Raw genomic sequence first — 17,982 nt, forward strand, 5'->3', positions numbered from 1 at the left:
ATATTTTGTGAAAAGCAAGTGTATATAAATATATGGGGCCTTAGTTATGTTTGTTTTGTCTCTACAGTATGTCCAAGCAAACTACTTTTCTATTTGTAGTGAAGTTGATGCCTCAAGAAAATTTACCTGACAGACAGAGAGTAAGTAATACTGGTAATTATCCTTAAGCGATTTTCCTTAGTTCTTGGTAAGCATCCAGAAATATTTTTGCTTTAAAAAGTTCCAGATGAATATGGGGTGTGTCCCAAAGTTGCTAATGGTAATTTATTGCAAAGAGAACATAAGCAGTGCGGGGTGTAACAAACAACACTACACTAGTCTGCAGGAGGAAACTATATACATTTCTGAAGAGACCATATAAAAGGGTGAGAAATAGTGTTATTTTTAGTTCTTTATGTTTTATATGGGGGTCCTAGCTTCAAAACAACATTTAGTCTCCATTCTGACTGTCTAGCAGGTGTCATTGTGTGCTGCTGATTTGATCTGTAAACAGTATGCTCCGCCAAAATCATTATTTTCTTTGTTAAGCCATGACATCTGCTTTTTGCTCCTTGTAGAAAATACAGTGTAATGACTAGAGTTGAGCGAATTTATTCCGATTTGGGTCCAAATACGATCATCACCGAATATTGTTTTTGCAATATTCGTCAAACACTGGCGAACGTCAATAGAGTCAATGGGAGTAGAAATTACCGAATATTTTTGAAACCGATCATCAAACATAAATTCGGAACGAATATGGCAAATTCAGATTCAATCGAATCCGAACAAATTTGCTCAACTCTAGTAATGACCACAGAGGCACAGGGATTTTGCAGTTAAAAGCCACAGCATGACCACGGAGTGTGAACATTGCTCTAATTAATCTGTATTAGGCTATCTATTCAATATATAAACTAATACTTTACTATTAAAAAATATCCTTTATAAGTAGAAATATTCCATTTCTTCCAGATTCAGCATGTTACCACAAAAATATTTTGCTGTTTGATCACAGTTTAATGACTTCTAAGTGTTGAGATATAAAATTGCCCTTGAAATATAAAGTATGTATATTCATTAGTAGAGTTGAGCGAATTTGTTCGGGTCCCCGCAAGCTATAGCGCTTACCAAATAAGATGAAGAGGGAACCCGGTTACACTGAGTGGGCCGGCTGATCGACTCCGCAGCTGCATGTGTCGTGGCTGTGTCACAATCACAGTACATGCATAAACAGTCTGTGTGTTGGGCTGTCCATGCATGTGCTGTCAGAGTGGCACAGCCGTGACACATGCAGCTGCGGCGCCGATCAGCTGGTGCACTCCGTGTATCCAGGTTCCCTCTGCAGCTTATACAGTAAGCGCTATAAATTTGCTCAACTCTATTCACAAGATGAAGCTATTTCATTTAGAATATACTGAGACTCGACAATATGAGTCAGAAGTAGTGTTGAGCGATACCTTCCGATATCAGGAAATATCGGATCGGATTGGATTGGACCGATATTACTAGTAGTGGGAATGTGGACAGAGCAGGAGAAATTGCCGGACACACAGCCGGGGATCAGCTGACATTACTGAACCCCAGTAACACAAGAGCAAATGTTGATTTTGCAGACGGCACTTCTGAGCAGCAACTTGCGGTGATGGAGCCCAGGGTAAATACTAGAGACAGAGTGGAGCCAGAGGCCTAATTGGAGCAAGTTTAAAATCAATAGTAGTGTGAATGTGGACAGAGCAGGAGACATTGCTGGACACACAGCAGGGGAGCAGCTGGCATTACTGAACCCCACTAACACAGGAGCTAGTGTTTTTCTCTGTGCAGATGGCACTTTTGAGCAGCAACTGGCGGTGTTGGAGCCCAGGGTCAATCAGGGTGTAGGCTGAGGCCTAATTGGAGCAAGTTTAATATCTGATGTTGTGTGAATGTGGACGGAGCAGGAGATATTGCCGGACACACAGCAGGGGAGCAGCTGACATTACTGAACCCCACTAACACAGGAGCTAGTGTTTTTCTCTGTGCAGACGGCACTTCTGAGCAGCAACTGGCGGTGTTCGAGCCCAGGGTCAATAAGGGTGTAGACTGAGGCCTAATTGGAGCAAGTTTAATATCTGATGTTGTGTGAATGTGGACGGAGCAGGAGATATTGCCGGATACACAGCAAGGGAGCAGCTGACATTACTGAACCCCACTAACACAGGAGCTAGTGTTTTTCTCTGAGCAGACGGCACTTCTGAGCAGCAACTGGCGGTGTTGGAGCCCAGGGATTACAGTTCAGGTGGTAGAAACATGAACACAACAGGAGACCTGGATACTGTTGTCAACCAATTATTTAATCTGGAAGAGGACTGGCAAATTCCGGCGAGATCCAGGCCTTGTTCATTTTCAGAAAAGTAAGCCGGTCAACGTTATCGGAGGATAGTCGCATGCAACGCTCTGTTAGTACACCACCTGCGGCACTAAAGAAACGTTCCGATAATACACTAGCAGCAGGGCAAGCCAGCACCTCCAATGCATACTGGCTAAGCTCTGGCCATGTATCCAGCTTAGAGACCCAAAACTTGAAGGGGGAAGAGCCGTCTGGGAGTACACTGAGAGGGCAAGACATGTAGTCTGTCACCATCTGACGGAAACGTTGCCTCCTGCTGACTGGAGCCGTCTGTGATGGTGTGGACATTTGTGGCGGGGACACAAAACTTTGCCACATTTGGGCCATACTGGTCTTGCCTTGTGCTGAGGCGCTGCTTCTGCTCCCTCTTTGTGCAGAGCTTCCTCCACTGCCTCGACGCACAGAGCTTCTTTGTAAAGCACTAGCAGCACAGCTCTCGGGTGGAATGGAGAACATGATGGAATGCTTCTGTGTGTCTTGGTACTCCCGCATTTTATGCTCCCGGTTCAACGGTGTTATGAGGCTTTGTAAGTTGTCCCGGTAGCGAGGCTCTAGGAGGGTGTACACCCAATAATCAGCCGTGTTGAGAATGTGGGCGATGCGGCAGTCATTTCTCAGGCACTGCAGCATGAAATCGACCATGTGCTGCAGACTCCCTACCGGCCAAGAAACACTGTCCCCTGCTTGAGGCGTCATCTCTGCCTGCTCTGCATCACCCCACCCTCGCTCTATATACTGACTACTAGAGCATTGTGTGCCTAGGCCTTTGTGAGGAACCACATTGCGCAGACTGTCCAGAAGCAGATGGCATTTGTGACTCCTCATCCTCCACCTCTTCCACAACCTCCTCCCTTAGTGCTTGCAGTGTTTTTTCAAGCAGGCAGATAAGGGGGACAGTCATGCTGACTAGTGCATCATCTGCACTCGCCATCCGTTTGGGATCATCGAAGGCACGCAAAACGTGGCAGATGTCCTTCATAGAGGCCCACTCAGTGGTGGTGAAGTGTGAACGGTGCGCAGTGCGACTTGTTTGCGCCTGATGCAGCTGGTACTCCATTACTGCTGCCTGATGCTCACACAACCGCTCCAACATATGTAACGTTGAATTCCACCTGGTGGGTAGGTCACATATGATGCGATGTTCCGGAAGGCGGACTCGGCGCTGCAGAGCTGCAATGCGCGATCTTGCCGTGCTGGAACGCCGCAAGTGAGCGCACTCTATGCGGACCTTGTGCAGCAGTGCATCAAGATCTGGTTAGTCCCTCAAACAACTCTGCACGACCAAGTTGAGCACATGTGCCAGGCATGGGATATGAGTGAGGTTGCCTAGGCCCAAAGCTGCCGCCAGATTGCAGCCATTGTCACACACTACTAAGCCTGGCTGGAGATTCACTGGCACAAACCACATGTCACTCTCCTGCTTGATGGCATTCCAGAGCTCCTGTGCTGTGTGGCTTCGATTCCCCAAAGAAATTAATTTCAGTATGGCCTGTTGATGTTTGGCCATGACTGTGCTCATATCGGTCGTAACAAGTAAGCGTTCACGGGTCCATGTGGAGGTAGACCGTGACGGCTCCAGCAGCGCTGATTCAGTGGAACTGGAGTATGAGGAGGAGTCAATGTGTACAGACTGGATTCCTGCAATCCTTGAAGTTGGCAGAACACGTACAGCGCCACTCTCAAGATCTGTACCCGGCTCCACAACATTCACCCAATGGGCAGTGAGGGAAAGGTATCGTCCCTGTCCATGGTTACTGGTCCACGCATTGGTGGTCAGGTGGACCTTGCTACTGACAGCGTTTAGTAGCGCATGTTTAATTTTTCCCTCCACATGCTTTTGCAGGGCAGGGACGGCTTGCCTGCTGAAATAAAAGCGGCTGGGCACTTTGTATTGTGGGACTGCCAATGCCATGAAGTTACGGAAGGTGTCAGTCTCCACCAGCCTGAATGAGAGCATTTCAAGGGACAGTAGTTTTGCAATGCCAGCATTCAGAGCCTGTGCTCGGGGATGGTTTGCCGAGTATGGCCGCCTTTTCTCCCATGCCTGTGCTACCGATGGCTGTAGGGTGGCCTGGGAGTGTGAGGATGACAGGGAACGTGGTGCTGTGGGTGGAATGTCACTGGGTCTCTGTACAACAGTGCCAGAGGTTCTTCCATGGCGATCCTGTGAGGAAGCCGAACCAGCTGTGTGTGAGCTGGAGGAAGAGGCTTCAACACGAGCTGAAGAGGTGGTAGGTGGTGCTGTAGGTTGGCCTACGTCTTCAGTGTGTCTTTGTAACTCCACCACGTGCTTGGTCCACACATGTTTCCACATTTCCACATATTTGTGGTATTGAGGTTGCTGACACTTTTCCCTCTTTTGACTTTCTGATTACACAGCTTGCATTTGACAAAGCAAATGTCATCTGCACTGTGTCAAAAAAGGACCACGTACTGCAAGTCCTGGGAGCGCCCGTTTTGGGTTTTGGAAGAGGAATGCTCCTAATGAGTGCCAAAGTGGAGGCTACAGGCAACCAAGTCTGCCCCCTCCCTCTCCCTCTTGTTTTGGTTGTTCGGGGAATCTCTTCCTCAGAGCTGCTCCCACCACCTTCCTGTTCCTAACGCCATGATGTGTCAAGGACCTCATCATCTACACTACCCTCTTCAAACACCTGCTTCTCCTGGGTAGTCTCACCAGCACAGTATGCACCAGAAAGTGCCCCCTCTTTCCAAGCCAAGAGATTCAGAGAACAGAAGTAGAGATGGCTCCTGTCCAGGGCTCTCTGACTGCCTGGGCAATTAGGCAGGTGGTGAAGAGACAGATGGTTGCTCTTCAGTGCTCTGGACCTGAGAGGATGTGGAAGTAATTGAAGTCGATGCGTTGGCTGCCATCCATCCGACTACGGCTTCAATTTGTTCCTCCCGCAGAAGTGGGGTACGGCGAGCTCCTACAAAGCTGCGCATAAAGGACTGTTCCCTGGGAAAACTGGGGGATGCTGAGTCACTGGTGCCCGCAGCAGGCACAGTATCCCCACGTCCTCTCCCTGCTGAAACTCCACGCCCACGACGACGTGCCTTACTCCCTGCCTTCTTCATCTTGGTAGACTGATAAAGATAGGCAGAAAAGTACTAAGGGCTTAGTGTGCTTATTCCTGAACAGCTGCTAACAGGTATAAGAAACACTAATTTTATTGAGTTTGGACTACACTTTAATATGAGCTAATGTGTCCTACACAACTGTAAAGTGGAGTGTTTGGTGAACTTTTTTTACGTGTTTTTTTTCACAAAAAAAAGGATGTGACCAAAGATGTAAAAGTGATAGTATCACAAACTTTTTGTAGCTATTACAATGCAGGAAGGTAACCTACAATGCAATAGATGACGCTACAAAAAATAGGCTAATACTAATCTGGCTGGGGCTGCAGGGCACAAGCCAGCAGAAAGGCTCCTCTATCTACTCCTATATAGTGTTTGCAACCAATCTAGCTAGATACGGATGGAAGCACACTAATAGGAGAAATTCAGGAAAAATAAGCAGCACTACAGCAAAAAAGGACAATGTATGAGGCAGTGACGGACGCTGAGCAGACTACAACCAGAGGTGGCTGCAGAACACACTAAAGCGTGAGCTGCACTCACACACAGAGACCTCACAGACAGCCGTGAACAGTGCAGAGAACTGTGCACTAGCACTGAAAGGCTGCAGAAAGGCTCCGCTAGCTACTCCTATATAGTGTTTGCAACCAATGTAGATGGATACGGATGGAAGCACGCTAATAAGAGAAATCAGGAAAAATGAGCAGCAATAAAAAAAAAGGACTATGTATGAGGCAGTGACGCACGCTGAGCGGACTACAACCAGAGGTGGCTGCAGAACACACTACAGCGTGAGCTGCACTCACACACAGACCTTGCAGACAGCTGTGAACAGCACTGCAAGGCAAAAGAAAGCTACAACAGTTGATAAAGTAACCTGGGCAAAGCACTATATAGAAAACTAGCTGAAGAGCCCGGCGCTGCCCGGGCATAGTAACTAACTGTGGTTAGTTATAACAAATTATAATTATCCTCCATCCCATAGTCCCGTGCCCATATACCCATCACACATCCTCCATCCCATAGGCCTGTGCCCATATACCCATCATACATATCCTCCATCCCATAGTCAAGTGCCCATATACCCATCACACATCCTCCATCCCATAGTCCCGTGCCCATATACCTGTCATACATATCCTCCATCCCGTAGTCCAGATCCATATACCCATCACACATCCTCCATCCCATAGTCCCGTGCCCATATACTCGTCATACATATCGTCCATCCCATAGTCCCGTGCCCATATACCTGTCATACATATCCTACATCCCATAGTCCAGTGCCCATATACCCATCACACATCCTCCATCCCATAGTCCCGTGCCCATATACATATCCATCTGTTGTGAGTTCATTTTCCCCTTCACTACTGAGGCCCGAGGAACTCCCTCTTCTGGTAGAGAAAGGTAGTGAGCCTGATTATCAAACAACTGAGTTTGATGATGATAACAGGCTGAGTGGAGTTACTGACTGGATATAAGGCTGCCTACGCCCTTCTGCCCTGCGGGTGATTTCTCTGTGGGATCCTTGGAGACCAGTCTGAATTCCTGCTCTTCTAAAGCTACGGTTTCTGCTCGGCTTTTTGCATTGGTGCTTTGATTTTGTTTTGCTTTGTTTTTCTGGATTTCTGCCATTCCCTGCTGGGGTGAGCTGAATTCCTTTAGCTCTGTCTTCTAAAAATACCTGAGTGCTGATTTGGTTTTTGAAGCCTAGCTGCTTCAGGGTCTTTTTCCATATCAGCTGTTGGCTTATGTCTTTGATAGGGTTTTGGCAGATTGCAGACAGCAACCTTCCTTTCCTTTTCTGTTTAGTTAGCTTGGGCCCCATCGTTTGCTCAGCCTATCTTTCTATCTGTGTGAGTGTTTTTTCATCTTGCTTCACCGTCATTATATGTTGGGGGCTGCCTTTTACTTTGGGGTCTGCTCTGGGGAAGTTTAGATTTCCTTTTCTGTCTTTAGGCTATTTAGCGCTCCGGCTGTGATCGAGGGGTCTAGGGCATCGTAGGAACCCCCCACGGCTACTGCTAGTTGTGTTGATGGGTTCAGGGGTCTGCAATCTGATAGTTGCCAACTTCTCTGGTTTTCTGGACGTAGCTTCTATTTTTGTGTCTGCCTCCTACGGTGACTCAGTCATAACTTCCGCCATCCCATAGTACCGTGCCCATATACCCGTCATACATATCCTCCATCCCATAGTCAAGTGCCCATATACCATCACACATCCTCCATCCCATAGTCCCATGCCCATATACATATCCGCCATCCCATAGTCCCGTGCCCATATACCCGTCATACATATCCTCCATCCCATAGTCAAGTGCCCATATACCATCACACATCCTCCATCCCATAGTCCCATGCCCATATACATATCCGCCATCCCATAGTCCCGTGCCCATATATCTGTCAAACATATCCTCCATCCCATAGTCAAATGCCCATATACCCATCACACATCCTCCATCCCATAGTCCCGTGCCCATATACATATCCGCCATCCCATAGTCCCGTGCCCATATACCCGTCATATGTATCCTCCATCCCATAGTCCAGTGCCCATATACCCATCACACATCCTCCATCCCATAGTCAACCATTATGACATCATAATGAGCGGCGGCAGGGCTTGCAACCTATGATGACATCAATGTCGCCATGGCAACCATTGTGACATCATAATGAGGGGTGGGGCATGATACGCACACACTGTTTCCCCAGTATGCAAATAGGGGCATTATGACATCTTAATGAGGGGCAGGGCTTGATGCGCACACACTTTTTCAAACATTATGCAGATAGGGGCAAAATTGTTTGGTGAACTGGAACGCGTGGGGTTAAAATTTCACCTCACAACATAGCTTAGGACGCTCTCGGGGTCCAGACGTGTGACTGTGCCAAATTTTGTGGCTGTAGCTGCAACGGTGCGGATGCCTATCCCGGACATACACACATACATACATACACACTTTGAGCTTTATATATTAGATCGCTATCTCTAACTGTCCCTCAGAGTCTGAACAGCAGCGTCCTGTCCCTAACTGAATTCACAGCAGAGTGAACCCAAAATTGCGGAGGCGGCTTTCATAGTGCATCATGACATCATTTCAGCAGCCAATCACAGCCATGCCATTAGTTAACATGCCTACATGCCTACCAGGATGTGCCCACACTTCTTAGGATTACTCATTGGCTGAATCAAATCAAACTGGCTCATAGCATTATGGGAACTTCCGATTCCGGTATTCGATATGCAAAAAGTATCGGAACTCAATATCGGAATTCCGATACCGCGAATATCGGCCGATACCCGATATTTGCAGTATCGGAATGCTCAACACTCGTCAGAAGATAGCAGATTTATATTACTGATCCTTCGCTGCTGCCCTTGGGTGTCAGACTAACTCGCACAAAATATATATGTAACACCCCTTTAAGGCTACCACGTTACACTGGGTGTTATGGGGGGTCTCGCCTCTCTAGGGCGCTGTGTCTCCACCCGAATCTTGATTGGAGCTCTCTCTCTGGGACTGCAGAAGGACAGTTATCTTCTGCCAGGGGCTGATTCGGGAAAGCCCTGCCACAGCTCAGTACACACACTCAGGGAACAGGAGTAAAACCGGTTAACAGGTTTGTTGCTATGCAGCAGAATTGAGGTGGGTTTAAAGGAATAACATGCAATACAAGTAATGGTGCTCTATAAAAGTCATATACACATCACAGTCTACTTCTATTCCTACCCTGCAAATATAACGTAGCAGGTTCCCCCTCTTTTGTATTAACTCAGTCCAAACGTTGGGGCCCAGTTGCCGTGGATGTTGGCGCGCAAATTAGAACCGATGGTGCACTTACAGTAGAGGAATATTACTGTCAACAGTCTGGGTTGTAGTGTACGCACTGTAAATAGCACTGGTAGAACCACAAGTCTCAGAAGGGCACTCACTGTGTGTCTCAAATGGTTGGAGGGTTCTCTGGACCACTAGATGTGGGAGGCAGGATTTAGGCCTTTATGCGGTGGGAGTGCTGGCAGAACTCTCCGGGTCTTTGATGTTAGTTGCCTCAATAGATGACAGAACCGTGCTCTCTCCAACAGCGCGGGTATCTCAGCGGGGGCCGCCACACTCTGCAGCGTAGAGGAATGCAGATCCACACCGCTCCGTCTCTCACAGCAAGCTGCCATGCTCTTTCTCCTCTGAACATTTACTTTCACTTCCTGCCCAGCTCCCTCACCCAAGTCCCTCCTCCTCCAATCAACTCTCTCGCCTTCTATCCTTCCAGGCCGTGTCATCTGAATGAAACAAGGGTCCCTGGGAATTGTAGTCCACTACCGCTCAGGGGAAAATAGCTAATGTCTGTAGGTCCCTGTTTAAGAGCGGCTGCAAAACTGTTCTTAGTGTCTGTAAGCTCCAGTATACTGGTAGCTGCTCTCACAGTTCCCTGTGCAGGTGTTACATTCTCCCCCTGGTGAGTCATTGAAAGTGTCCCATCACGATATGAGGACTCACCCCCTGAAACATGAAGGTGGGTTAAGGCATCCTGACTAACACCAAATTTACATGCACACAAACCACCACCTGGACACATGGGAGATACCGGGAAATAAGGCCAAACAATTTGAATAAGGGTGTATCACCCCGGGGACCTCAGTCGTATGTCCCATTCTATCATAGGTCAGCATCATGGGTGTCCTAGTGTCCCGTTTGGGACGAGTGTGGACCGAGGGGGGCCCCCTCCGCAGCCCCCGACTCTTGTCTCTCCAAAACGGGCTCCTCCAGATGGATCTCTTCATTCAATAAATGTACCTCTTCTGAACTCTCCCCCAATTGTGGGCAGAGCGCACTAGCCTCCTGACAAATGTCCTTTTTTTGTGTTTCCACTTCAGGAGTCTGGTTTACAGGGCCCGCGCCTATGGGGCATGGGTCCTCAGTCCATCTGTAGCTCCATTGACCGTCGGTTTCCCATTCATCCCCATACTCGCTGTCATTTAGTCCTGAGGCAACCCCAAGCTGGGGTGGTTGTTCACACCTACGACTTCTTCTATTGCATGGAAGGGTGGTATGACCTCCTTGGGTTGGCAATGGTGGTAAAGGGATGTTTTTTCCCATAGGCAACAGATGGTGTCGATGATAGGTTTTGACAGCTCCGCCCCCTTTTTCGGGCTTTACTCTGTAGGCCGGGACACCGGGCAGCTTCTCCATCACCACATAAGGGTCAGGACACCACTGATCAGCCAGCTTGTGCTACTCAGGAAGGCCCAGAAGTTGGATAAGGACTCTATCTCCAGGCAGTAAAACTTGTTCTCGAACGCTACAGTCATAGCGAGTCTTATTGCGCCTCCCTGACCAACCAGAGGCCTGCTCTGCCAATCTGTAAGTTTTTTCAAATCTTCTTGTAGCTGGGACATATATTTTAAGTAGGTCTTCCCATTAGAACTGTCAAAGGATGTCCCAAAACTAATATCCACTGGTAGCAGGACTTTTCTTCCAAACACAAGGAAATAAGGCAAGTACCCAGTTGACTCATTTGTGGTGCAATTGTAGGCATGAACCAACTGACTCACATGCCTGCTCCAGTGTCCCTTCTTCCTGGGATCCAAAGTGCCTAACTTGTTCAGAAGGGTACGGTTGAACCTCTCAGGTTGAGGGTTCCCTTGGGGGTGATATGGGGTGGTTCTGGATTTCTTGATCCCACAGATGGCGCATAGCTCCTTGATTAGTTTACTTTCAAAATCTCTTCCTTGACCGGTATGGATGCGGGCTGGCAGCCCGTAATGTACGAAGAACTTCTCCCATAGTGTTTTTGCCACAGTAGGCTTGGGCATATCGGGTGAAATGGTCAGTGACCACTAACACATTACTGACATTGCTTTCATCAGGCTTGATGGAGAGGAAATCAATGCACACTAGCTCAAGTAGGCCATCACTGGTAATGTTCACAAGGGGGGCTGCTCTCAAAGGCAAGGTTTTTCTCAACACACACTGGGAGCATGATTTACAGTATTATTCAATATCCGCTTCCATCCGAGGCCAGTAAAATCGGTCGGCCACAAGACCCATGGTCTTCTCGATGCCAAGCTTTCCATGATCATCCTGCAGGGACTTCATGACTATCCTCCGAAATCAGGTGGGTAACACCAGCTGTCTACGGGCTCCTCCCTTCTGGCGCTTTGTCTCCCGGTATAGTAGTCCATTTCTTACTACTAGCGACTCTAGCTGCCGAGTCAGCAGGACAGACTCCTCTGTTCTTAATGCATTCTTTTCGGGCCTCCAGTCCCTCTTAACCCACCATTGGACTACCCCCACTGACCGATCCTCCTGCTGTGACTTTCTAACTTTATTACGAGTCAGTTGAGGAAGAGAGTCTGGGGTTACATTTGTCACAGCAACGGGAGCGCTTCACTGGATGCTCCGAAGAATTTGGAACAGCACTGCATAGGGAGGGCATTAGTTTGATGTCTATGGCACAGAGTCTTTACCTCAGAGGTGGGGACCTCTATCCATCCTCCCTCTTCTTCCTCAATTGAGGGTTCCCTAGGCAGGCGAGAGAGGGTGTCTGCATCAATGTTACTGATCCCTGGTTGAGAGTGCGGCAAGCCACCGGTACCCCGTGGCATCCAGTTTTGCTGTGGTTCTCACATAGGTTAATGGATTGCTGTTGGTATGGACCACGAAGTGTACCCCATAGAGGTAGTCATGCAGCGTGTCCACTACAGCCCATTTCAGAGCCAGAAACTCCAGTTTGTGAGCTGGGTAGTTGCGTTCACTGGGAGTCAATCCTTGACTAATGTAGTAAACGGGACGCAGACAGCCATCATGGTCCTGGTAGAGAACCCCTCCTAGACCATCGAGAGAAGCATCTACATGTAACACATATGGTTTACTGGGGTCTGCATAGGCCAACACTGGAGTTTGGGTCAAACATGACTTCAATTTCTCAAATGCCTCATCACATACAGGTGTCCATCTTTCCCCAAAAAGTTCATTAACTCAGAAGTAGACCCTCTTTCTTGACTTTGAGGAGTAGGCTGTCCTCCCAGAAGGGGGATAACTGCCCTTACCCAAGGGTAGTTAACGGCTTCGCAATCCGAGAGTACTGGGGTACAAATCTTCGGTAATATCCTCAAAATCCTAAAAAGGACCTAAGCTCCTTCAGTTTGGTGGGCTTAGGCCAGTTTACAACAGCCTCCACTTTGGTGGGATCGGTGGAAATTCCTTCTCTGCTGACTATGTGCCCCACATATTTCACAGTCGTCTGGCAAATCCGGCACTTGTCAAGGGATAACTTCAACCCAGCCTCCTTCAACCAATCCAGCATCTTGAACAACCGCTGTGTTCTTCCAGAGTCTTCCCAAAAACAATAAGATCATCTAGATAAACCAGGACCTCACGTAAGTGCATGTCCCCCACTACTTTGTCCATACATCTCTGAAAAGTGGCTGGAGCACCTGTCAGTCCTTGAGGCAGTCTCTGAAACTCGAAGAACCCAATGGGACAGATAAAAGCGGTCTTCTCTTGACCTTCTTTTGACATGGGTATCTGATAGTAGCCACTCCGGAGATCTAACACAGAAAACCATTGGCTTCCTTGCAGACAATCCAAAGCTTCATTGATTCTGGGCACAGTGTACTGGTCAGGGGCTGTACGTTTGTTCAAGGTACGATAATCCACACACATCCGAATAGCTCCATTTTTTTTTCCCGAGCTATCACGATAGGGGAAGCATAGGGGCTACTAGACTCTATGATGACTCCTGTGTCTAACATACCGCGTAGATGCCGCCTGACATCTTCGATATCTGCCGGGACCAATCTTCGGGATCTCTTAGAAAGGCTTTTGATCCTTCAACCGAATGCGATGCTCTACTCCTTGGGTGAGGCCCATGTCCCATTCGCCCAAAGAGAAAACTGCCCCCCGCATCATCATGCCGTCGATGACCAGCCTCCTTTCTTCTCCTTTCAGCTCACTTCCTTCAAAACAAGGGTCAAAGCTTTCAGGCTGTAGTTCCCTCTTCTCCTCCTCCGTTCTCACATAGGCTTCCAAACAGACTGGGTGGATGGATAGGGTCTGCAAGTAATTTTCTCCCCCAACTTCCCGACACCACTGAGCTAACGTACAGAAGATGTTAGCATTTGTTCCCACTATGACAGGTGTTGGTCTCTCATCTGCCTCTGCCTCCGGGCAGATTAGTGCTATGATGGGTATCTCTTTATCCACTCCAACAGTCTTTGGGAATCGTAGTGTCAGGGACACGTACCCTCTGTAGGGGTAGCTGTGCTAACTCAGTCCCCACACCACGAGTCCAGACAACGGTTTCAGAGGCACATTGGATAAATATCTTTTATACCATCCTTCGAAGATGATGGACACTTGAGACCCGCTATCCAGCAGTACTGTACAAGGTTGACCATTGATATATGCAGGGACATGTGGGGCTGGTCCCACTAAACCTTCAGGCAGTGTTTTCGATGAGGCACTATTGGATGGGGCGGTAGAGTAGGTCTTAGCTGCTGATGGGGGCGCAGTATGGGTTTCTACTGGCCCCCATTTCCCGACTGCCTCTGAGTGTGATGGGGAAGATGTGAAGAGTTCTTTGAGCTCCTCCTCTTTGGACACTGATGAGCCATATTGCCTGGACTCCCACAGACAAAGCACCCTTATGGTTTTCTACTCTTTACTCTACAGAGGTCAACATCCTCGCTTCCTGAAACCAGGGTTTGCTTCTCGGCTACCTCCGCAGCACTTTGTAGCCGCTGTATTGTCTTGGCCTGGGCACTTAACAATTGTGTAATCTGCTCACCTGTTTCTCGATGACTTTCAACAGTTCCATCTCTCAGCAGTCGGCTGCTGGCTTCAGGGCAACAGTAGTCACCCGAGGGGATGTCTTCTCTCTTGCAGCCAAAATAACCTCCTCCTTGCGAACTTCCTTAAGCAGCTCATGAAAAGAACCAGGAATCTTCTCTCTATCACAAGACCTCATCCGCTGGGCAATTGGATCATGTGTGAGAACTCCTCTGAGTACTTGTTCCAGACGACACTGATCAACTTCTTTAGGGCTGACTCCACCTTTAGATACTATTCTATGAACCAGCTTGTCTAGTCGGTATAGATGGTCGGACATCTTCTCATCTGGCAGTTGATAGGTGGTACAGAGTTTATAGAGAAGATCAGTAGCATCTTCAGGGTATCCAAAAGCATCTTCTAAAGCACTCATATAATCTTGATAAGTTGCTTGTGGCTTGCTCCGCCAAGCAGCCTGCACCACTTCCATAGAAGTACCCCTCAAACTTTCTACTATTCTCTGCTTCTTTACGGCATCAGTGCACTGCCACTCTTCTAAGCACAGTAAGGTGACATCCCTCCAAGTATCATATCCTTCTTCTCCAGCAGGGGTGGGGAGGGCACCCGAGAAAGTTCTTAGACGACGGTAGTTCCCTTCTGGCTGCATCTTTGCAAACTGACTAACTTTTCCATAGCTGTCATAAGCACATCAGCAGGGGCAGCTGTCTCTTCCTGACTGGCTCTAAGTGGATTAGAGGGGGGACCTACCCTAGTCTTTCTAGGCTGAGTGGTTGATTCCTGTTGCCGTGTCTCCACTTCGGACTCAATATGCCAAGTGATCTTCCATTGTCGACCATACTTTGGAGACACGGCTATCATGGATGGGAAATATTCTTTCCTCAAGATTTGCCCGGTTAAGATCAGGGCTGTGGGTAACTGTCCCCCCTTTTCCTTCCTGCGGTCGACCACTTCAGGGTGGGCAAGTTCAGTGAGTCGGTTAACTATTTTCAGTATCTCTTCATCAGACACATCACAGAGCTCACCACTCACTGCAAAGCTTTGTTTAGCTGTAACATCCATCTCTTCGCACCACAAATACACTTCTTGCTCTGTTAAAGTCTCCATAGTAAATACTCCTGTGTTAGTTCTGGAATCTCAGCAGTGCCTCCACTGTAACACCCCTTTAGAGCTACCATGGTACACTGGGTGTTATGGGGGGTCTCACCTCTCTAGGGTGCTGTGCCTCCACCTGAATCTTGATTGGAGCTCTCTCTGGGACTGCAGAAGGACAATTATCTTCTGCCAGGGGTTGATTCAGGAAACCCCTGCCACAGCTCAGTACACACACTCAGGGAACAGGAGTAAAACCATTTAACAGGTTTATTGTTAATGCAGCAGAATTGAGGTGGGTTAAAAGGAATAACATATAATACAAGTAACGGTGCTCTATAAAAGTCATATACACATACAGTCTACTTCTACTCCGACCCTGCAAATATAATGTAGCAGGTTCCCCTCTTTTGTATTAACTCAGTCCAAATGTTGGGGCCCAGTTGCCGCGGATGTTGGCGTGCAAATTAGAACCGTTGGTGCGCTTAGATGAATATTACTGTCTATAGTCTGGGTTGTAGTGTACTCACTGTAAATAGCGCTGGTAGAACCACAAGTCTTAAATGGGCACTCACTGTGTGTCTCAAACGGTCGGAGGGTTCTCTGGACACCAGCTGGGGGCAGCAGGATTTAGGCTTTTACGCGGTGGGAGTGCCGGCAGAATTCTCCGGGTCTTTGATGTTAGTTGCCTCAAAGGGTGACAGAACCGCGCTCTCTCCAACAGAGTGGGTATCTCAGCAGGGGCCACCACACTCTGTAGCGTAGAGGAATGCAGATCCACACCACTCCGTCTCTCACAGCAAGCTGCCATCCTCCTTCTCCTCTGAACATTTACTTTCACTTTCTGCCCAGCTCCCTCCTCCCCAAGTCCCTCCTCCTCCAATCCACTCTCTCGCCTTCTATCCTTCCAGGCCGTGTCATCTGACTGAAACAAGGGTCCCTGGGAATTGTAGTCCACTGCCGCTCAGGGGAAAAATGGCTAATGTCTGTAGGTCCCTGTTTAACAGCAGCTGCAAAACTCTTCTTAGTGTCTGTAAGCTCCAGTATACCGGTAGCTGCTCTGACAGTTCCCTGTGCAGGTGTTACATATGTATGATAGTTTAATCTTTAAAGCGTAAATTCCCTTTATCTCAATCTGTGCATAGTTGTGTGCTGCTGTTGTGTGTGAAATTTGCAACATCTCTATTTCAACACACAAAGTAGAATGTTCAGGATCTTATTCTGTATAAAGCAGTAGTGTATCAGCAAACTACACAGCCGCTATGGCCCCCATGAGGACTGGAGGGTGGCCTGGTGTGACCTGGCATAAAACCTTTAACTGTATCGGCATCCTGGATGCCGATAGAGTTGAAAGCAATAATGGAAGAAGGAGCCATCAGCAATGATGGAAGAAGGCGCTGTCATTACATCATGCCGGTCTGCTGAACAGTGAAATAAGTGTAGACCACATGCTGAGGAGACCGGAGGATCAGGGGAATGAGGAGAGATGAGTATTTTTGTGTATTTTTTGTTTTAAATCAGTGAGGGCCATTATACCACTAGGAATTCTTCTCTACCACAAGCTGTGCACCCGGATTCCATCACCTCCCGCCTTTGAGAGTTTGAGTCCATATTTACCTGTAGCTCGCTTAGTGTGCCCAAAGGCCCCATTGTTCATCTCCAGGTTCCCAGGCTGACAGACTGATTCACACAGAAAGGTTAATTAGCAATTCGCTGCCCCAAGTAACAGTCTCACTCTGTCTCTAGCAGTATATTGCCTGTGACTGCTGCTGTCACTTCACCACACTTTCTCTAACTGAACTTGACACTTCCTGAACTTGGTTTTAACCCTCAGATCCCCCTCCCTATTCTGCACTGACCATTACAGTTAACTCTGTCTAGACTAGACTGCAGCCCCAGAGGGTTTAACTTTCAAATAACAAACGTTAATATAAAATACATTTAACCGCTTGGGGTGTCAAGGAGTAGAACATCACCTCTACCACTATTACTCTGTGCCCAACTTGGTAGTACAGTGGTTTCTGAAAACCTACCCAGATTTGCTAGAGCTTCTGGTGAAGGTATGTCACGTCAGCACTAGTGATGAGCGAGTATACTCGTTGTTCGGGTCTCGCTGGGCATGCTCAGGTGGTTTCCGTGTATATTGGCATGTTCAAAGATTTAGTTTTTGTCACCTAAGCTGCATGATTTGCGACTGCTAGATAGCTTAAATACATGTGTGGAATGCCTGTTTGTTAGGGAATGCCCACATGTATTCAGCCTGTCTACAAGTCACAAATCATAGAAAAAACATAAAAATTGAGCTTGGTTTGAGTTGGTACACATGCAGCATATAAATGCATGTTCACATGGCCAAAAAGCATGCAAAACCTACAAAAGACAAAATGAAAAAAACCCTCCTATAATTAAATAAGTTAAAAGCAAAAGTGCATTTAAATCATACAGAGTTCTTAGTAATACTGTATTTGATCAAACATAGCATAAAAGCCGTCCCACCATCGACAAGATAACTCTGTGGTCGGGGCAGTTCTACACTGTCTAGTATTAATAACCTTATCATGTGTCAAAGTTGACGTCTGTGTGAATAAGGGCAGACAAGGACCGGGTCCCAACCACCGGACACCAGTCTGTGGAAGCCTTTAAATACAATTT

General features: G+C 47.8%; 1 protein-coding gene across 2 annotated transcripts in view; it reads left to right on the forward strand.

Annotated features, from left to right (window-relative positions):
• The first annotated feature begins 283 nt into the window (after positions 1 to 283).
• LOC141089506 (amine sulfotransferase-like) overlaps positions 284 to 17,982 on the forward strand; it is a 246,147-nt gene continuing 228,448 nt past the window's right edge. For both annotated transcript variants that reach the window (XM_073575962.1, XM_073575963.1), the window contains exon 1: positions 284 to 365. The gene's annotated coding sequence lies outside the window, so the exon portion shown is untranslated. The remainder of the gene's footprint in view (positions 366 to 17,982) is intronic.

The sequence above is a fragment of the Dendrobates tinctorius genome, unplaced genomic scaffold (genome assembly GCF_039654945.1).
Source record: "Dendrobates tinctorius isolate UK_male_01 unplaced genomic scaffold, ASM3965494v1 ptg000046l, whole genome shotgun sequence".
NCBI classification, from domain to species: domain Eukaryota; kingdom Metazoa; phylum Chordata; class Amphibia; order Anura; family Dendrobatidae; genus Dendrobates; species Dendrobates tinctorius.